We start from the raw sequence: 22,851 nt of genomic DNA, 5'->3' as shown, positions 1-22,851 counted from the left end.
TTTACCTGAAAGTGTAGATCCCTTTTAAATTCCCTATGGTTTTCCTTTCTTTTACGATGGATTTTAAAGTGTGAATTTTATATTAATTAACAACCAAAGGCTGAATCTAACATATCTTGGCATTGTTTTTGTCAAAATTATAGGAGGTTGTGTGCACAGCCTGGACCATCATGGAAGCCACCCTCCCATCCATGGACTTCATTTACACTTCTCATTGTCACAGAGAGGCTGCTAACATCATCAAAGACCCCTCCCGTCCCAGTAATGATCTTTTACAACCTCTTCCTTTAGGCAGAAGAAACAGAAACTTGAACAAATGTACCAACAGGTTCAAGAACAGCTTCTTCCCTGCTGTTATCAGACTGATGAATGGACTCTCTAGCTTCAAATAATGTTGATCTTGTCAATCTTGGTAACGCTTTGTGCACCTCCTGTGCAACTGTAACCTGTATGCCTCACTCAGTCTAAGCCCCCTATAAACTGTATGGCCTTGTTTGCTATGATTTGCCTGCACAGCTCGCAAACAAAGCTTTTCGCTGTGCTTAGGAACACATGATTACGATAAATCAAATCAAATACAATATCCTGTGAGGCAGCACATCTCGTACTAAAATAAACAAATTATTCACTGTCAGTGGAAGATCATGTCAAATATTACTGATATGATTAGTGAACTTCATGTCCATTGAAGTAAAGGATGTCAATATTTGAATCAAAGTCCTTTCCATTTTCAGTACCCAATGTCAGTATCACATTTTGTTAGGTCCTGAACAGCTGGTGCAAAATGCAGAGTTAAATTCTGCCTCAAAAAATTAACTTTAGACCCAACATTGATACAGTTATATTGTCCCCAAATGTATTGATAAAAATACCTTTCATTTTTCAACTGTCAATGTTCTCACTGAAGTTGCAAAATTACTCCATGTTACTTGTGTGCTTGTGCAGATTCAGACCAATCTATTTCACATACCATACTTATAAGGTGGTGGTGAACATCTGTGATGTTTTTTGTAGTATCTCACCATTTAAATAATAGTCTGCCTTTTAATTCTTCTGACCACACATTTCCCTCCATTAATTTTCATGTGCTTAGTTGTTTTGCCAACTCACACAACGTATCTCTATCCCCTTTCTTCTTCTGGTTCCTTAAGTACTCATCAAAACATGTCCTCCCACCTATTTAAATATCATCAGCAAGTCTGAATACATTGCACTCTACCCCCTGTCCCCCCCCCCCCCCCCCCCCACCCACCTAAATTATTAAGTTGGATATAAATATCTGCAGGCCTAGGACTTATCCTTGTGGCACTGCATAAGTTATAATTTTCCAATCTGAAAAGATCCATTAATTCTGACTTTTTAATCTCCTGTGTCAACCCTTGGTTTCAATAAAATTCTGGAGTGATCAGCTTTCCCCCAGCTCAACCCCCATCACCTATTTATCTCTCAGCCCCGTTCCCCTTCTAGATTCCTGATGAGGGGCTTATGCCTAAAATACCGACTCTTCTGCTCCTCAGATTCTGCCTGACCTGCTGCGCTTTTTCCAACGCCACCTTTTTCAACTCTGACTCTGCAGCATCGGCAGTCCTCACTTTCTCCACAATATAACTGTTGTCAATTATTGTAAAATCCCCTCTGGTTCGTTAATGTCCTTTCAGGAAGGAAACTGCCACCCTTACCTGCTCAGGTCTATATGTGGCCCCAGATCGACAGCAACATAGTTGATTCTTAACTAATCACTGGACAATTAGGATGGACAATAAATGCTGGCCTAGGTCATGACACCTTCATTCCATCGACTAAGATAAAAAAATAAACAATCCTCAATCTAAACTAATTCCATGAACTCAAATCTTGTGCAATGAACTTTTATGTGGCACTTTATAAAATACCTTCTGGAAATCCAAATATACTACATCTACATGTTTCCTTTTATTGACTCGATTGCATCTTGAAAGAACTCTAGCAATTTCATTATACATGATTTCCCTTTTACAAAAAGCAAGTTCTGTTTGATTGTGTTAAGCTTTTCTAAATGTCCTGCTACTTTTTACTTAATAACATACTCTAGCATTTTCCCAAGGACAAATATTTGGGCAGCTGACCTATAGTCTCTTGCTTTGTCTTCTTTACTTCTTGAAAATGATTATCACATTAGCAGTTTTCCAATCCACTGGAACCCTGATAAATCCCGGGAGTTCTGTAATATTTTCACCAAAGCTTCTGCTACCTCTGCAGTCACTGGTTTAAAAACTCTAGAATGCAAGCCTTCAGGTTCTGACAATTTCTCTGTCATCAATCCTATTAATTTGTCAAATACTTTGTTCCTCATGATAGTGACTCCCATTAACACTTTCTTTATCAGATACCTTTAAGGTGTTTATAGTGTCATTTAAAATGAAGAGCAATATTGAATATCGAGTTAAACTATTTGCTATTTCCCTGCTCTCCATCGAAGGGAATGGTCCTTGCACAAGGCAGACAGGGATGGAGAGGGGAAAATGTTTTTGGTGGTGACGTCTAGTTGGAGATGGTGGAAGTGTTTAAGAATGATGTATTGGATGTGGAGACTGGTGGGATGATAGATGAGGACAAGGGGGACTCAGTCTTCATTGCATTGGGGGGGTGGGACTCAGAGCAGTGGAACGGGGAATGGAGTTGGCGTAGTGGAGGGCTGTCTGAATGACAAAGGGAGGAAAAACATGTTGTTCAAAATAGGTGGACATCTGGGATGCTCCTTGTCTGAGCAGAAGCAGCAGAGGCAGAGGAATTGAGAGTTTGGGATGCTGTTCTTGTAAGATACTGGGTGGGAGGAGGAGTAGTCCAGGTAGTTATGGGAATCTGTGGGTTTGTAGTAAACATCTGTCACCAGAAATGGAAATGGAGAGGTCAAGAAAGGGGAGGGAGGTGTCCTAGATGGACCAGGTGAAATTGAGGGTGGGGTGGAAGTTGTGGGCGGTCAATGAGCTGCTCCAGTTCGGCGTGGGTACAGGATGGTGCACTGATGCAGTCATCGATGTAATGGCTGAGGAGTTGGGGCACAGTGCCTGCATAGGTACTGAAGAGGGACTGTTATAGTGTCACAGAGTCATAGAGATGTACAGCATGGAACAGACCGTTTCGTCCAACTCATCCATGCCGACCAGATATCCCAACCCAATCTAGTCCCACCTGCCAGCACCCAGCCCATATCCCTCCAAACCCTTCCTATTCATATACCCATCCAAATGCCTCTTAAATGTTACAATTGTACCAGCCTCCACCACTCCCTCTACGCGAAAACGTTAACCCGTAGGTCTCTTTTATATCTTTCCCCTCTCATCCTAACCTATGCCCTCTAGTTCGGGACTCCCCGACCCCAGGGAAAAGACTTTGCCTATTTACTCTATCCATGTCCCTCATAATTTTGTAAACCTCTATAAGGTCACCCCTCAGCCTCCGACGCTCCCAGCCTGTTCACTCTCTCCCTCTAGCTCAAATCCTCCAACCCTGGCAATATCCTTGTAAATCTTATCTGAACCCTTTCAAGTTTCACAACATCTTTCTGATAGGAAGGAGACCAGAATTGCACACAATATTCCAACAGTGGCCTAACCAATGTCCTGTACAGCCACAAAATGACCTCCCAACTCCAGTACTCAATACACTGACCAATAAAGGAAAACATACCAAACGCCTTCTTCACTATCCTATCCACCTGCGACTCCACTTTCAAGGAGCTATCAACCTGCACTCCAAGGTCTCTTTGTTCAGCAACACTCCCTAGGACCTTACCATTAAGTGTATAAGTCCTGCTAAGATTTGCTTTCCCAAAATGCAGCACCTCGCATTTATCTGAATTAAGCTCCATTTGCCACTTCTCAGCCCAATGGCCCATCTGGTCAAGATCCTGTTGGAACCTGAGGTAACCCTCTTGCTGTCCATGACACCTCCAATTTTGGTGTCATCTGCAAACTTAATAACTGTACCTCTTATGCTCGTATCCAAATCATTTATGTAAATGACAAAAAGTAGAGGACCCAGCACCGATCCTTGTGGCACTCCACTGGTCACAGGCCTCCAGTCTGAAAAACAATCCTCCACCACCACCCTCTGTCTTCTACCTTTCAGCCAGTTCTCTATCCAAATGGCTAGTTCTCCCTGTATTCCATAAGATCTAACCTTGCTAATCAGTCTCCCATGGGGAACCTTGTCAAACGCCTTACTGAAGTCCATATAGATCACATCTACCGCTCTGCCCTCATCAATCCTCTTTTTTACTTCTTCAAAAAACTCAATCAAGTTTGTGAGACATGATTTCCCACACACAAAGCCATGTTGACTATCCCGAATCAGTCCTTGCCTTTCCAAATACATGTGCATCCTGTCCCTCAGGATTCCCTCCAACAACTTGCCCACCACCGACATCAGCCTCACAGGGTCTATAGTTTCCTGGCTTGTCCTTACCACCCTTCTTAAACAGTGGTACCACGTTTGCCAACCTCCAGTCTTCCGGCACCTCACCTGTGACTATCGATGATACAATTATCTCAGCAAAGGCTCAGCAATCACTTGTCTAGCTTCCCACAGAGTTGTAGGGTACACCTGATCAGCTCCTGGGGATTTATCCACTTTTATGCGTTTCAAGACATCCAGCACTTCCGCCTCTGTAAGATGGACATTTTGCAAGGTGTCACCATCTATTTCCCTACAGTCTATATCTTCCATGTCCTTTTCCACAATAAATACCGATGCAAAATACTCATTTAGTATCGCCGCCATTTTCTGCGGCTCCACACAAAGGCCGCCTTGCTGATCTTTGAGGGGCCCCATTCTCTCCCTAGTTACCCTTTTGTCCTTAATATATTTGTTAAAACTCTTTGGATTCTCCTTAATTCTATTTGCCAAAGCTATCTCATGTCTCCGTTTTGCCCTCCTATTTTCCCTCTTAAGCATACTCCTACTTCCTTTTTACTCTTCTAAGGATTCACTCGATCTATCCTGTCTATACCTACATATGCTTCCTTCTTTCTCTTAACCAAACCCTCAATTTCTTTAGTCATCCAGCATTCCCTATACCTACCAGCCTTCCCTTTCACCCTAACAGGAATGTACTTTCTCTGGATTCGCATTTTCTCATTTCTGAAGGCTTCCCATTTTCCAGCTATCCCTTTACCTGAGAACATCTGCCCCCAAACAGCATTCGAAAGTTCTTGCCTAATACCGCTAAAATTGGCCTTTCTCCAATTTGGAACTTCAACTTTTAGATCTGGTCTATCCTTTTCCATCATTATTTTAAATCAAATAGAATTATGGTCGCTGGCCCCAAAGTACTCCCCCACTGTCACCTCAGTCACCTGCCCTGCCTTATTTCCCAAGAGTAAGTCAAGTTTTGCACCTTCTCTTGTAGGTACATCCACATACTGAATCAGAAAATTGTCTCTTTTTTTAGATTAGATTAGATTACTTACAGTGTGGAAACAGGCCCTTTGGCCCAACAAGTCCACACCGCCCCGCTGAAGCGCAACCCACCCATACCCCTACATCTATCCCTTACCTAACACTACGGACAATTTAGCATGGCCAATTCACCTGACCTGCACATTTTTGGACTGTGGGAGGAAACCGGAGCACCCGGAGGAAACCCACGCAGACACGGGGAGAATGTGCAAACTCCACACAGTCAGTCGCCTGAGGCGGAAATTGAACCCGGGTCTCTGGCTCTGTGAGGCAGCAGTGCTAACCACTGTGCCACCGTGCCGCCCAAAGTGTGTACTTGTTAAGTCTTGTACACACTTAACAAATTCCTCTCCATCTAAACCCTTAACACTATGGCAGTCCCAGTCTATGTTTGGAAAGTTAAAATCCCCTATCATAACCACCCTATTCTTCTTACAGATAGCTGAGATCTCCTTACAAGTTTGTTTCTCAATTTCCCTCTGACTATTGGGGAGTCTATAATACAATCCCAATAAGGTGATCATCCCTTTCTTATTTCTCAGTTCCACCCAAATAACTTCCCTGGATGTATTTCCAGGAATATCCTCCCTCAGTACAGCTGTAATGCTATCCCTTATCAAAAATGCCACCCCCCTCCTTTCTTGCATTCCTTTCTATCCTTCCTGTAGCATTTGTATCCTGGAATATTAAGCTGCCAGTCCTGCCCATCCCTGAGCCATGTTTCTGTAATTGCTATGATATCCCAGTCCCATGTTCCTAACCATGCCCTGAGTTTTTCCGCCTTCCTTATTAGGCCCCTTGCATTGAAAATAAATGCATTTTAAGTATTCGTCCTACCTTGTCCCTGCAATTCGTCCTTCTTGTTCAGGTCACTTCTAACCCAAAAGAGATTCCAATGATCCAAAAATGTGAATCCTTCTCCCATACACCAGCTCCTCAGCCATGCATTCATCTACTCTATTCTCCTATTCCTGCCCTCACTAGCTCGTAGCACTGGGAGTAATCCAGATATTACTACTCTTGAGGACAGCCTTTTTAAATTTCTGCCTAGCTCTCTGTAATCTCCCTTCAGAATCTTAACCTTTTCCCTTCCTATGTCGTTGGTTCCAATGTGGACAATGACCTCTTGCTGGCCCCTCTCCCCCGTGAGAACATTCTGCACCCTCTCTGAGACATCCTTGATCCTGGCACCAGGGAAACAACACACCATCCTGCTTTTTCGCTGCTGGCCACAGAAACGTCTGTCTGTACCTCGAACTAGAGAATCCCCTAACACATTTGATCTCTCGGAACCCGACGTAGCCTCGTTGCATTACAGCCAGTCTCCGTACCAGAAACTTGGCTGTTCATGCTACAATCCCCTGAGAATCCATCACCCCCTACATTTTCCAAAACAGCATACCTGTTTGAAATGGGTATATCCACAAAAGACTCCTCCACTAGCTGCCTCCCTCTCTTACCTTTCCTTGACTTAACCCATCTATGTGACTGTATCTGAGACTTTCCCCCCTTCCTATAGCTGCCATCCATCATATACTGTTGCTGTTGCAAATTGCTCATCGCTTCTAACTGTCTCACCAACTGATCCATTCGATCTAATAAGATTCGCAGCTAGCAACATTTATGGCAGATATAATCCGCAGTAACCCTTAAACCCTCTTTAAACTCCCACATCTGACAAGAAGTACACATCACTCTATTAAAGGCCATTTTTGTTCCTTCACAATCTACAGACCCAAATAATAACAATGTCTTATTCCTCTACAAACACTGTCCCCCAGGTTAAATTAATAGCTATGGCTTATATTTTAAATTTAATCCAAAAACTTATAATCAAGAAAGAACCTACTGTACTCACTACTGCAGATTCTCTGTAGGCCACACTTAAAACAACAATGAACTTATCTGATTCTGTGCTGTGAACTTCACCCAACAGTTCCTCCAAGATTAGTTGTGAATTTTATTGATTGATAACTTTCCCAGATGCACTCCGATGTCCAGCGATAAACAAATTCAAACAGCAAAGACAGTAACTGTGCAGGTTCTCTCTCTCTCTCTCTCTCTCCTGCACTGACCTCAACATGTGCTTCCTTTGTCTGCTCTTCTCCCTTTTAAAACTACGGTTGTTTTGACTTTTTTTTTTCCAAAGTTCCAAAACAATGCAACAGCATATAAAACAGTAATTGCTGCTCCTGGAATTTGAGGAAATCACCTCCAGCACCTAAAATACCTCAAAAAAGGAGCAGCTGTTACAGTCAGAAATTGTTCCCATCCTCCATCAGAATCCTTTCTAAAAAGCTGATAAAGAGGCAGGTGTAGCTAGGGCCCATCCCAGTGCCCATGGCTACACCTGGTTTTGGAGAAAATGGGAGGATTAAAGGAAATGTTGTTGAGGGTGAGGACCAGTTTGGTGAGGTGGAGGAGGGTATTGGTGAAGGAGGACTATTTGATGCCAGTGTGTGAGAATTATCACCAGCAATAAAAGTTTTGAGCATGTTAATTGGTCAAAGTAAGGTAGGCTTGTGGGAGCCAGCATTATCTCTGGCTTCAAATTCCATTTCAGGGCCTGATGGCAACAGAATATACATTCATAATGGAGACAAACAGACTGATTATCAGTCTGTAAACCCTTCCAGTACACCTGACAGCAGGTAGGAAGATTGGGAGAGTTTCCTTGTCTGCCATCCTCTGGAACGTAATGGCAAACCACTGCAGCATTTTCCCAAACATAATCAAAGACTCACTCAAAGTAAATCCACGGATGCCAATGTCTTGTTAAGGTACTGTAACCGAAGAAAGAACAGTTAACATCACTCCACCATTCACTGGCATGACTTTACTGTTCATTAGAAAACAAGAAATAAAAACAAAAAAAATGCTAGAAATACTCAGCAATGCTGACAATGCCTGCCTTATACAGAAGAGTAAATATTTACAATTGCGTATTTCAAAAGCTGTTAATCGGTTCTTTGCTTAATTAATCTTGTTTTTTTGTAACATATCAATTTTGTTGCTTATTGAAGAAATCTAGTTGATGGATCTTTTCACTCTGAACATAACATAGATAAAGTATTCATTTGGCCATATTGTGGTGAGACAAACAAAGTTAATGTTGATGACCTTTTATCAGCAGCGTGAACATCAGGTTCACATTATCATAAATGGATTGGTATTAATAAACAAAGAATCAGAGTTGTTTGTTATTTATTTAATATTAAATGTCCATAAACGGAAAAAAAACTGGAAATGGATAGGAAATTTGTCTGCATCTGAGAGAAAAACACTAGGATCCTACATCAGAAATGATTATATCTGTCCATGGGTACCATTTCAAAGGTTGACCTGAAAATATAAATGTGAGTCTTGACTCATTCGTTCCTCCACCCAGTGTCTTAGGCTAGTTACACTATAGACCCTTAAGAGACCAGATGGCTGTATTTTTCACAACTGCCCTCATTCACATTCAATCCTAATGACTGACTCATCTTGTGCATGTAGTTAAACTGGTGTGGTACATTTGAACTGTCCCTCTGTGACTATATGTAGACAGGTGGTATCTGTAAAATAAGCATTTTCTCATGACATGTGAATAACCAAAGTGTGTGAGCATTTGGTATGATCAGTGGATGTATCGTCAGGCCGACAGCAGGCTGTAATCATTGGTGTAACTATTCTACTGCAAAGAGATTCTGACAGTTCTAAATTGCGATTAAATGCATCTTTCTAACTGGTCTACCAAGAGCAAAAGGTCATCAGATAAATGCCACAGGCTGTTATCAACATATGGTCAGTATAAACAGAGTTTTGTTTAAATTAGCATTAAACACAACGTAGCTCACTGGATCAAAGGATTAGTGACTGCAACAGAAAAATCTGACTGCATTTTATTTATATTTAAGTCATTTCATAACATGACCTGACATTTCCTGAACGTATATTGTCATTTCAAACTTTGAGATGACAACTGCTTCAATGTCTGCTTATCAGGGACTGCACTTACAGATTTCCTGTATTCCACTGAAACTCCAGAGAGGCATCAACCGATGTATACATTTATTCTGGCTTTAAAATTTGGATGATGCTAAAAACAACAGATGATCAATGAGAAATTAGAGATAGCCCATGCTATTGCCCTCATGATTTTAGAAAAACTGGAGCTAATCTATGCAATTTACCCTACTTTTTGAGTTTTTAAAACATTTACAATGAGAATCACAGAATGATACAGTACGAAAGAAGCAGTCAATCCCATAAGTTATCACTATTTCCCATTTTCCCATTGCCTTGCAAGTTTAACTTCATGTTTTGCATACAATGATAGGATCTGTGTGTCAAGGGCAGGCCAGTATTTGTTGCTAATCCTAATTGTCCCTGAACTAAATTGCCATTTCTAATAGCAGCTAGAGTCAACAACATTATTATAAATTGGTGGAATTTGAATTCATCTTGCCATACATCTAGGTTTCTCAATTACTAGTCTTGTAACCGTTCCCTCCGTGACTACCTGGTCAGGTGCACACCCCCCTACGACCCATCCTCCCATTCTGGCACTTTCCCCTGCCACCGCAGGAACTGTAAAACCTGTGCCCACACCTCCTCCCTCACCTCTATCCAAGGCCCTAAAGGAGCCTTCCACATCCATCAAAGTTTCACCTGCACATCCACTAATATTATTTAATGTATCCGTTGCTCCCGATGTGGTCTCCTCTACATTGGGGAGACTGGGCGCCTCCTAGCAGAGCGCTTTAGGAACATCTCCGAGACACCTGCACCAATCAACCAAACCGCCCCGTGGCCCAACATTTCAACTCCCCCTCTCACTCTGCCGAGGACATGGAGGTCCTGGGCCTCCTTCACCGCCGCTCCCTCACCACCAGATGCCTGGAGGAAGAACGCCTCATCTTCCGCCTCGGAACACTTCAACACCAGGGCATCAATGTGGACTTCAACAGCTTCCTCATTTCCCCTTCCCCCACCTCATCCTAGTTTCTAACTTCCAGCTCAGCACTGTCTCCTTGACTTGTCCGGACTTGTCCGACCTGCCTATCTTCTTTTCCACCTATCCACTCCACCCTCTCCTCCTTGACCTATCACCTTCATCTCCTCCCCCACTCACCCATTGTATTCTATGCTACTCTCTCCCCACCCCCACCCTCCTCTAGCTTATCTCTCCATGCTTCAGGCTCACTGCCTTTATTCCTGATGAAGGGCTTTTGCCCGAAACGTTGATTTTGCTGCTCGTTGGATGCTGCCTGAACTGCTGTGCTCTTCCAGCAACACTAATCCAGTATTTGGTTTTCAGCATCTGCAATCATTGTTTTTAGCTTATGTTAATGACCAACCAACAGGAAACAAATTGAAATGTGTTGTTTGTTCATTTCATTCCAGCTTTGATTTCACACTCTCTCAAGTGGACAATTATTAGTCATGAAACAGTATTTGGGAAATTGATGGAATTAAAACCCGTTAAGGCCCCAGGTCCTGATGCCCTGCATCAACAGGACTAAAGGAAGTGGCCTGAGAAATAGAGATGCATTGGTGTCAATTTTTCAACATTCTCTAGACTCTGGAAGAATTCCAATGGACTGGAGAGTAGCTAATGTAACCCCACTTGTTAAAAAAGGAGGGGGAGAGAAAAAACATGAAATTATAGGCCCGTTAGCCTGATATCGGTGATGGGGAAAATGCTGGAGTCAGTTATTAAGGATGTGATAACTAAGCATTTGGAAAGTGGTGACAGAATTGGTCCTAGTCAGCATGGATTCACTAAAGGGAAATCATATTTGACAAATCTTTTGGAATTTTTTGAGGATTTCACAAGTTGAGTAGACAAGGGTGAACCAGTAGATGTTGTGTATCTGTACTTTCAAAAAGTTTTTGACAAGATTCCACACGAGATTAGTAAGGAAAATAAAAGCCTATGGTATTGGAGATAATGTATTGATGTGGATAGAGAACTGGTTGGCAGACAGGAAGCAGAGAGTTGGAATAAACAGGTCCTTTTCAGAGTGGCAAGCTGTCACACCGTTCAGTGCTGGGACCCCAGCTGTTCACAATATACATTAACAATTTGGACGAAGGAATGAATGCAATATCCCCAAATTTGCAGATGACACTAAGCTGGGTGGCAGTGTGTGCTGTGAGGAGGATGCTAGGAGGCTGCAGGGTGACTTGGACAGACTGGCTGAATGGGCAAATGCTTGGCAAGTACAATATAACGTGGATAAATATGAGGTTAGCCACTTTAGCTGCAAAAGCAGGAAGGCAGATTATTATGTGTGCAGTTTAGGAAAAGGTACGGTGCAGCGAGACCTAAGAGACATGATGGAACAGCCAAAGAAGGTTGGCATGCAGACGCATGAGGTGGTGAGGAAAGCTAATTGCATGCTGGCCTTCATAGCCAGAGGATTTGGGTATAGGAGTAGGATGTCTTGCAGCAGTTATACAGGGCCTTTGGGAGGCCACACCTTGAGTATTGTGTGTAATTTTGGTCTCCTAACTGAGGAAGGACATTCTTGCTATGAAGGAGTCCACTGATTCCCAGCATGGTAGAGCTGACATATGAAGAAAGGTTGTGTTGACTGGGCTTGTACTCATGGGAAGTTGGAAGAATGAGGGGGGAGTCTCATAGAAACGTATAAAATCATGATGGGACTGGATAGGCTGGATGCAGAAAGAATGTTCCTGATGTTGGGGAAGTCTAGAACTAGGGGTCACAGTCTAAGAGAAAGGGGTACGCTATTCAGGACTGAGATGAGGAAGAATTTCTTCACTCAGAGAGTTGTGAACCTGTGGAAACCTCTCCCACAGAAAGCTGTTGGGGCAAGTTTGTTAGATATATTCAAGAGAGATCTGGGCTTGGCCCTTGCAGCTGAAGGGATCGGGGGAGAGAAAGTGGGAGTGGGGTACTGAAATGATCAGCCATGATCATAATGAATAGTGGTGCAGGGCTGAAGGGCCAAATGGCCTACTCCTGCAGCTATTTTCTATGTTTCTAATCAATTTCTGTTAGATTTTTATTAGGTAGACTGGTTTAAAAAAAATAAGATTCAGAGGAGATCTGATAAGACAACTACACATTAGTATAATTTAGGTATACAGTTCAGAAAAACTAGGAAAGAAAAAATGGAACTGAATTGTTTGGATAAATAATAATGACATATATGAATGTTCAAATGCAACAAGATCTGGACAATATTGAGACTTTGGCTGAAAGCAGCAAATAGCATTTGTACCACACAAATGCCACACCATAGCCATCTCCAATAAGAGACAATCTAAACCCCATTCCTTGACATTCAATGATGTTAGGTAAAAACAATGACTGCAGATGCTAGAAACCAGAGTCTAGATTAGAGTGGTGCTGGAAAAGCACAGCAGTTCAGGCAGCATCTGAGGAACAGTAAAATCGATGTTTCAGGCAAAAGCCCCTCATCAGGAATACAGACAGAGAGCCTGAAGGGTGGAGAGATAAATGAGAGGAGGGTGGGGGTGGGGAGAAAGTAGCACAGAGTACAATAGGTGAGTGGGGGAGGGGATGAAGGTGATAGGTCGGGGGGAGGGTGGAGTGGATAGGTGGAAAAGAAGATAGGCAGGTAGGACAGGTAATGGGGACAGTGCTGAGCTGGAAGTTTGGGACTGGGGTGAGGTGGGGGAAGGGGAAATGGTCCCCCACCTCACCCCAGTTCCAAACTTCCAGCTTTTCAACAGTTTCCTCATTTCCCCTTCCCCCACCTCACCCCAGTTCCAAACTTCCAGCTTTTCAACAGTTTCCTCATTTCCCCTTCCCCCACCTCACCCCAGTTCCAAACTTCCAGCTCAGCACTGTCCCCATGACTTGTCCTACCTGCCTATCTTCTTTTCCACCTATCCACTTCCACCCTCCCCCCAGACCTATCACCTTCATCCCCTCCCCCACTCACCTATTGTACTCTATGCTACTCTCTCCCCACCTCCATTCAATGATGTTACCATCACTGAATCCCCCACTATTAATATCTTGGGTTACCTTTAACTAGGAACTCAACTGGACTAGCCGTGTAAACTGTGGTTACATCAGCAGGTCAAAGCTAGAAGTCCTGCGGCAAGGAACTCACCTCCTGACTCCCGAAGCCAGTCTAACAACAACAAGGCGTAATGACAATTGTGATGGAATATTCCTGACTTGCTTGGATGAGTGCACCTCTAACAACATGAAAGAATTTTGATATAATCCAGGACAAAGCGCAAATATTCACTCCTCCACCATCGCTCAGTAGCAGCAATGTGTACCATCGGCAAGGCACATTACAAAAATTCACCAAAATTCCTTAGACATTCCAAACCTATGACCACTGCTATTTGGAAGGACCAGGGCATCAGATACATGGGAAAACCACCATCTACAGGTTCTTTTCCAAGCCACTCACCATCCTGACTTGTTTAATTAATTCATGGGACATGGGCGTCACTGGCAGGATAGCTTTTTTTACACATCCCTAGTTGCCCTTCAGAAGATGGTGGTGAGCTGCATTCTTGAACCACTGCAGTTCATGTGCTGTCGGTTGAACCACAACGTCGATACGGAGGGAATTCCAGGATATTGACCCAGTGACAATGAAAGCTTCAGCCTTATCTTTTGCACTAACATGTTGGGCTCATCCATCATTGAGGATTGGGATATTTGTGGAGCCTCTTACACCAGTGAGTTGTTTAATTGGCCACCACCATTCATGATTGGATGCTGCAGAACTGCAGAGCTTAGATCTGAATCATTGATTGTAAGATCACTTAGAACATAAAACATAGAACAGTATAGCACAATACAGACCCTTTGGCCCATGATGTTGTGCTGACCTTTTATCCTACTCTAAGATCAAACTAACCGACATACCCTTCATTTTACTATCATCCATGTGCCTATCCAAGAGTCAATGAAATGTCCCTAATATATCTGACTCTACCACCACCACTGACAATACATTCCACCCACCCACCACTCTCTGCGTAAAGAACATCTCTGACATCTCCCCTAAACCTTTCTCCAATCAGCTTAAAATTATGCACCCTTGTGATAGCCATTTCAGCCCTGGGAAAAAGTCCCTGAATATTCACTCTGTCTATGCCTCTCATCATCTTGTACACCTCTATCAAGTCACCTGTCACCCTTCTTCATTCCAATGAGAAAACCCTTAGGTCCCTCAATCTTTCTTCATAAGACATGCCCTACAGTCCAGGCAGCAGCCTGGTAAATCTCCTCTGCACCCTTTCTAAAGCTTCTCGACATCCTTCCTATAATTTGGCAACCTGAACTGAATACAATATCCAAGCATGGATCTATAGAGCTGCAGCATAACCTCATGGCTCTTGAACTCAATCCCATGCTAATGGAAGCAAACACACTATACGTGTTCTTAACAACCTGGTCAACTTGAGTGGCTACTTTGAAGGATTGATGTACATGGACCCCAAGATCCCACTGTTCCTCTACACTGCTAAGAATCCTGCTTTTCACCCTGTATTCTGCATTCAAACTCGACCTTCCAAAGTGAATCACTTCACATTTTTCCAGGTTGAACTCCATTTGCCACTTATCAGCCCAGCTCTGCATCCTATCAATGTCCCATTACAACCTATAGCAGCCCTCCACACTATCCACTGCACCACCAATCTTCATGTCATCGGCAAACTTACTAACCCACCCTTCCACTTCCTCATCCAAGTCATTTATAAAAATTACAAAGGGCAGAGGTCCCAGAACAGATCCCTGAGGAACACCGCTGGTCACCGAGCTCCAGGTTGAATACTTTCCATCTACTACCATCCTCTATCTTCTTTGGGCCAGCCAATTCTGTATCCATACAGTCAGATTTCCCTGTATCCCATGTCTTCGTACTTTATGACTGAGCCTACCATGGGAAGCTTTATCAAAATTTTGCTAAATCCATGTATAACACAACCACTGCTCCACCTTCATCAATGTGTTTTGTCACATTTTCAAAGAATTCAATAACATTTGTGAGGCATGATCTGCCCCTTACAAACCCATGTTTACTATCTCTACTTAAACTATGGTTTTCCCAAGTAATCGTAAATCCTGCCTCTAAGAATCCTCTCCAATAATTTGTCCATCACTGATGTAAGACTGACTGGTCTGTAATTCCCAAGATTGTCTATGTTCCCTTTCTTGAACAAAGGAATAACATTTGCCACCCTCCAATCATCTGGCACTACTCTAGTAGATAGTCAGAATGCAAATATCATCGCCAAAGGCACAGCAATCTCTTCCCTTGTTTTATGTAGTAACCTTGGGTACATCTCATCTGGCCCAGGGGACTTATCTGTCCTCATGTCTTTCAAAATTTTCAGCACATCCTCCTTCTTAACATAAACCTATTCGAGCTTATCAATTTGTTTTATGCTGTCCTCAGAAATAACAAGGTCCCTCACAGTAGACTAGGTCCCTCACAGTAGTAAATACTGAAGCAATGTATTCATTAAGGATTAAGGTGGGGGGAGACCCAGGGAGATAGTGAAGAAAGATATCGATCTGAGACTGGTACAGTTGAGAACATAAGCAAGTCAAACAGTCAGGGTAGGCAGGGATAAGGAAGGACTAATAAATTATACTGCATTTATTTCAAAGCAAGGAGTCTAACAGGGAAAGCAGATGAACTCAGGGCATGGTTAGGAACATGGGACTGGGATATCATAGCAATTACAGAAACATGGCTCAGGGATGGGCAGGACTGGCAGCTTAATGTTCCAGGATACAAATGCTATAGGAAGGATAGAAAGGGAGGCAAGAGAGGAGAGGGAATGGCATTTTTGAAAAGGGATAGCATTACAGCTGTACTAAGGGAGGATATTCCCGGAAATACATCCAGTGAAGTTATTTGGGTGGAACTGAGAAATAAGAAAGCAATGATCACTTTATTGGGATTGTATTATAGACCCCCTATTAGTCAGAGGGAAATTGAGAAATAAACTTGTAATATCTCAGCTATCTGTAAGAATAATAGGGTGGTTATAGTAGGGGAGTTTAACTTTCCAAACATAGACTGGGACTGCCATAGTGTTAAGGGTTTAAATGGAGAGGAATTTGTTAAGTGTGTACAAGACAATTTTCTGATTCAGTATGTGGATGTACCTACAAGAGAAGGTGCAAAACTTGACTTACTCTTGGGAAATAAGGCAGGGCAGGTGACTGAGGTGACAGTGGGAGAGCACTTTGGGGCCAGCGACCATAATTCTATTTGATTTAAAATAATGATGGAAAAGGATAGACCAGATCTAAAAGTTGAAGTTCCAAATTGGAGAAAGGCCAATTTTAACGATATTAGGCAAGAACTTTCAAAAGCTGACTGGGGGCAGATGTTCTCAGGTAAAGGGACGGCTGGAAAATGAGAATCCAGAGAAAGTATATTCCTGTTAGGATAAAAGGAAAGGCTGGTAGCTATAGGGAATGCTGGATGACAAAAGAAACTGAGGGTTTGGTTAAGTAAAAGACAGAAGCATGTGTCAGGTATAGACAGGATAGATTGAGTGAATCCTTAGAAGAGTATAAAGGCAGCAGGAGTATACTTAAGAGGGAAATCAGGAGGGTAAAACGGGGACATGAGATAGCTTTGGCAAATAGAATTATGGAGAATCCAAAGGGTTTTTTACAAATACATTAAGGACAAAAGGGTAACTAGGGAGAGAATAGGGCCCCTCAAAGATCAGCATGGCGGCCTTGGCATAGAGCTGCAGAAATTGGAGAGATACTAAATGAGTATTCTGCATCAGTATTTACTGTGGAAAAGGACATGGAAGATATAGAATGTAGGGAAATAGATGGTGACACCTTGAAAAATGTCCATATTACAGAGGAGGAAGTGCTCAATGTTTTCACATGCATGAAGGTAGATAAATCCCCAGGAGCTGATCAGGTGTACCCTAAGAACTCTGTGGGAAGCTAAGGAAGTGATTGATGGGCCTCTTGCTGAGATATTTGTATCATTGATAGTCACAGGTGAGGTGCCAGAGATTGGAGGTTGGCTAATGTGGTGCCACTGTTTTAGAAGGTCAAGTCAGGGAACTAAAGACCAGTGAGCCTGACCTTGGTGGTGGGCAAGTTGTTGGAGGGAATCCTGAGGCACAGGATGTACATGTATTTGGAAAGGCAAGGACTGATTCGGGATAGTCAACATGGCTTTGTGTGTGGGAAATCATGTCTCACAAACTTGATTGAGTTTTTTGAGGAAGTAACAAAGAGGCTTGATGAAGGCAGAGTGGTAGATGTGATCTATATGGACTTCAGTAAGGCGTTCGACAAGGTTCCCCATGGGAGACTGATTAGCAAGGTTAGATCTCATGGAATACAGGGAGAACTAGCCATTTGGATACAGAACTGGCTGAAAGGTAGAAGACAGAGGGTGGTGGTGGAGAGTTGTTTTTCAGACTGGAAGCCTGTGACCAGTGGAGTGCCATAAGAATTGGTGCTGGATCCTCTAATTTTTGTTATTTACATAAATGATTTGGATGTGAGCATAAGTACAGTGAGTAAGTTTGCAGATGACACCAAAATTGGAGGTGTAGTGGGCAGCGAAGAGAGTTACCTCAGATTACAACAGGATCTTGACCAGATGGGCCAATGGGCTGAGAAGTGGCAGATGGAGTTTAATTCAGATAAATGCAAGGTGCTGCATTTTGGGAAAGCAAATCTTAGCAGGACTTACACATTTTATGGTAAGGTCCTAGGGAGAGTTGCTGAACAAAGAGACCTTGGAGTGCAAGTTGATAGCTCTTTGAAAGTGGAGTCGCAGGTAGATAGGATAGTGAAGAAGGCGTTTGGTATGCTTTCCTTTATTGCTCAGTGTATTGAGTACAGGAGCTGGGAGGTCATGTTGCGGCTGTACAGGACATTGGTTAGGCCACTGTTGGAATATTGCATGCAATTCTGGTCTCCTTCCTATCGGAAAGATGTTGTGAAACTTAAAAGGGTTCAGAAAAGATTTACAAGGATGTTGCCAGGGTTGGAGGATCTGAGCTACAGAGAGAGGCTGAACAGGCTGGGGCTGTTTTCCCTGGAGCGTTGGAGGCTGAGGGGTGACCCAACTTATGAGGGGCATGGATAGGATAAATAGACAAAGTCTTTTCCCTGGGGTCGGGAGTCCAGAATTAGAGGTCACAGGTTTAGGGTGAGAGGGGAAAGATATAAAAGAGACCTAAGGAACAACTTTTTCACGCAGAGGGTGGTACGTGTATGGAATGAACTGCCAGAGGAAGTGGTGGAGGCTGGTACAATTGCAACATTTAAGAGGCATTTGGATGGGTATATGAATAGGAAGGGTTTGGAGGGTTATGAGCCTGGTGCTGGAGGTGGGACTAGATTGGTTTGGGATACCTGGCCAGCATGGACGGGTTGGACCGAAGGGTCTGTTTCCATACTGTATATCTCTATGACTCTATGATTCTATGACCTCCCCTACCTCCTGCAACGCCAGGCACAATTTCCCTTCACTATCCCTGATTGGCCCTACCTTCACTCTGGCCATCGTCTTACTCTTCACTTAAGTGTAGAATGCCTGAGTGTTTTCCCTAATCCTACTCACCAAGGCCTTTTCATGCCCCCTTCTAGCTCTCCTATGGTTTCCTCAGTTCATTCTTGAGTTTGTTTCTGACTACCTTAGCGCTGTCTATCACTAGTTGCTTATGCTTTTTGACACAGATGTAGTCCTGTTGGTAGCTTCACCAGGTTGACACCTCATCTTCAGGTATGCCTAGAGCTATTCCTGTCACTTTCCATTGAACCAGCGTTGATCCCCTAACTTGATGGTAATGGTTGAGTGGGGGACATTCCAGGCCATGAGGTTGTAGATTGTGCTGGAGCACAATTCTGCTGCTGTTGATGATCATTAGCACCTCATGGATGACCAATCTTGCATTGTTCGATCTGTCCCATTTAGCACCTGGAAATATATAACCATTCCTTCAGTATTGATGGGTCAAAATTCTGCAACTCCCTCGCTCATTGTGGGGTGTACCAACAACATATGGTTTGCAACTTCAAGAAGCAGCTCACCATCACCTTCTGAAGGAAAACTAGGGATAGGCACTAAATGTTGGCCCTGTCAGCGATACCCATGTCCTATGAGTGAATAAAAATGGAATAAAATAAGATTCAGATGCCAGTGTTTGAACAAAGACAATGTTCTCCATGAATTGCAAACTGCCACAAATTGTAGGCCAAATATACAAAGCTTCTATGGTAGGTTTATAAAAACAAGCAGGTTTTCATACTTTAGGCACAGTGATGTCAGGACGGTGTGTCACTTGAAGAGGAACTTGCAGGTGGTGGGTGATCTCAGATTTGGAAAATATTGGAGGAGCGTCAATGAGTTACTGCGGTGAATTTTGTACGAGATACACACTATGCTATTATCTTCCCCTCGTGGAGGACATGGCTATCGAAAGCTGTTTTATCCTGGATGCATTGAGCATCTTGAGCGATGTTGGAGCTGTATCACTCAGGCAGGCCTTGTAGATGGTGGCCAGGCTTTGGAAGTCAGAAAATGAATTACTCACCACAGAAATCCTTTGCCTCTGACCTGTTCTTGGTGGAAGCATTGTGGAAGACCGCACACACCACTCACTCAAACTCTTCTCCCTCCTGCCATCTGGCAGAAGATACCAGAACATACGGTCTCTCACAGCCAGACTGTGCCACAGTTTCTTCCCTCAAGCGATCAAGCTCCTTAACACAGTACAATCTGACTCTTTCCCATCTGAAATTCTTTCATATTGCTGCTATAAAAATGTCTATCATTTATTATTCTTCTGTTACACTGTAACTTGTGTGTTTTTCACTTTTGCACTTTATGTCATGTTCGATTGTGTAGCTTATGTCCTGGAGGAACGCGGTCTTGTTTTTATTGTATCAGTTGTATCTGGTAGAAATGACAAATAAAATACTCTACTCTTGTGGCCAGATCGCTTTCTGGTTAATGGTTCCCTCAAGATGTTGATAGTTGGAAATGTCATTGAATATCAAGGGGCAATTGTTAGTTTTTCTCTAGTATCTCATGTAACTTGCATCAGATCTGTGGTGTGAATGTTGCTTGCTACATGTCAACCCAAGTACAGATGTTGTCCAGGTTTTGTGGCATATGAACACAAGTTGTTTCAGTATCTGAGGTTTTGCAAATAGTGCTGAACATTGTGCAATCATTAGCGAACATCCCCACTTCCAATCTTATGATGAAAGGAAGGTCATTGATGAAGCAGCTGAAAATGGTTGGACATTACCCTGAGGATTTCCTGCAGAGATATCCTGAAGCTAAGATGATTGATCTCCAACAACATGATACATGATCTTTTGTGTGAGCTATAATTGCAACTAACAGAGTTTAAAATTATAAGAACATAAGAAATAGGAGCAAGAATAGCTCACTCTGTCCATCAAGCCTTTCTTGCAATTTAATAAACTATGGCTCATTTGTCTCACTCCTCAATTCCTCTTTTGCGCCAGCTCAGCATAGCTGTCAATTCCTTGATATTTAAAAAAAATTGATCTACCTCTTCTCTAAATACTTTCAGTGATCTAGACCACACAACCTTCTGAGGTAGAGAATTCCAGACATTTACTACCCTCTGGGAGAAGAACGTTAATCGCATCTCAGTTTTAGATAAATATCCACTTATTCTGTAATTATGTCCTCTAGTTTGAGACACCCACATTAACCAAAATATCTTCTCAATATATGCACTGTCAAGAACTTTCAGAACCTTGCATGTTTCAATAAGATCACACCTCATTCTTCTAAACTTTAATGAGAAAAGATCAAATCCATTTAGTTGTTCTTGATTTGTCAACCTCTTCATCCCAGGAATCTTCCCTATTGAATCTTTCTTGAACTGCCTCCATCCTATCATATCCTTTAGATAATATCAATTGACTAGTGATGATGGTAGTGGTAATGTCACTTGACTAGTCATTCAGTACATGGGACATGAGTTTCAATCCCACCATGGCAAATTGTAATATTTTAATTCAGCAAAAAAATCTAAAGAGAAAGTTAGATAAATGTTGACCATGTAACCATTGTTGTAAAACCCCATCTAACCCACTAATGTTGTGTAAGGAAGGATATATGTGTGACTCCAAACTGCAGCAAAGTGGTTGACTTTTAACAGCCCCCTGGACAATTAGAGATGGATAATAAATGCTGATCTAGCCAATGATTCCCACATCCTGTGAACGAAATTTTTAAAAATATGGGGACTACGACTGCACTCAGTTGCAGCAAGATTTCCTTATTTATGAACCAGAACACCCAAATCCCTCTGTGCTGAAACATATAGCAGTCTTTCTCCATTTATCTCCGTGCCTTTCATTTCTTCCTATCAAAAAGCATGATCTCACTTCCCTTTATTAAACTTGATCTGTCAGGTTTTTGACACGTCATTCAATTAATCCATATTTCCTTGCAGATTCCTTATGTTCTCATTGAAACATGCCCTCTTACCTATTTTATACCACCAGCAATTGGATACATTACACTCTGTACTCTCCTCTCAATCATTGCATACTTCATAAACGGTTGAAGCCCTAGGAGTGATTATTATGGCGTTCCACTGTTTACATGTTTCCAATCTAAAAAGCTCCATTCAGAATGAAGGTCACTGGACTAAAAGCATTAACTATTTCCTCTTGACAGATGTTCTCAAACAAATTGTGTTTTTGTTTCAGATTTCCAGCATCCACAGTTCTTTGTTTTAGTTTAGTGTTTCAAGCACTAACACTCTGGTGATAGTCGAGGTTTTTGGTTATGAATGGAATGACCTGGATGAACTTGGGTGAAGACCTCCATGCATATGAGAACATCCTGTTATTGCTGGGGTCAAGGATTATGAAATCCATTGCAAGGATCTTGAGAGCTCTCTTGTTGAATAGGGATCCTATGCTGGAGTCACTTCCCTGCCATGGCCAAAGTACATATCTCACTATCTGGTCCGTCACTTGGTATCTTGCTTGATCATAAACTGCTGCCAACTCTTGATAATTGAGGCTGTTGGGAAGGATCAGTTGCTTCACCTCCCTCTTCTCATCATAAAGCAGGCAATAAAAGAGACCACTTCCTCCCAGATCCGCTTCCAAATCTTAACAGTTTTTGTGCCTGTTTGGATTTCTTCATCTACTGGTGCTGGGTTAGTGAAAGTTGAGCTTTCCAGTGATGATATAGTTTGCAGATGCCCATATAGAGTCATAGAGATGTACAGCACAGAAACAGACCCTTCAGTCCAACCCATCCATGCCGACCAGATATCCCAACCCAATCTAGTCCCACCTGCCATCACCTGGTCCATATCCCTCCAAACCGTTCCTATTCATATACCCATCCAGATGCCTTTTAAATTGTACTAGCTGCCTGAGGGGTGAGGGGTGACCTT

This window comes from Chiloscyllium punctatum, chromosome 1 (genome assembly GCF_047496795.1).
Source record: "Chiloscyllium punctatum isolate Juve2018m chromosome 1, sChiPun1.3, whole genome shotgun sequence".
Lineage (NCBI taxonomy): Eukaryota > Metazoa > Chordata > Chondrichthyes > Orectolobiformes > Hemiscylliidae > Chiloscyllium > Chiloscyllium punctatum.
Note: the sequence above shows the minus strand (reverse complement) of the source record.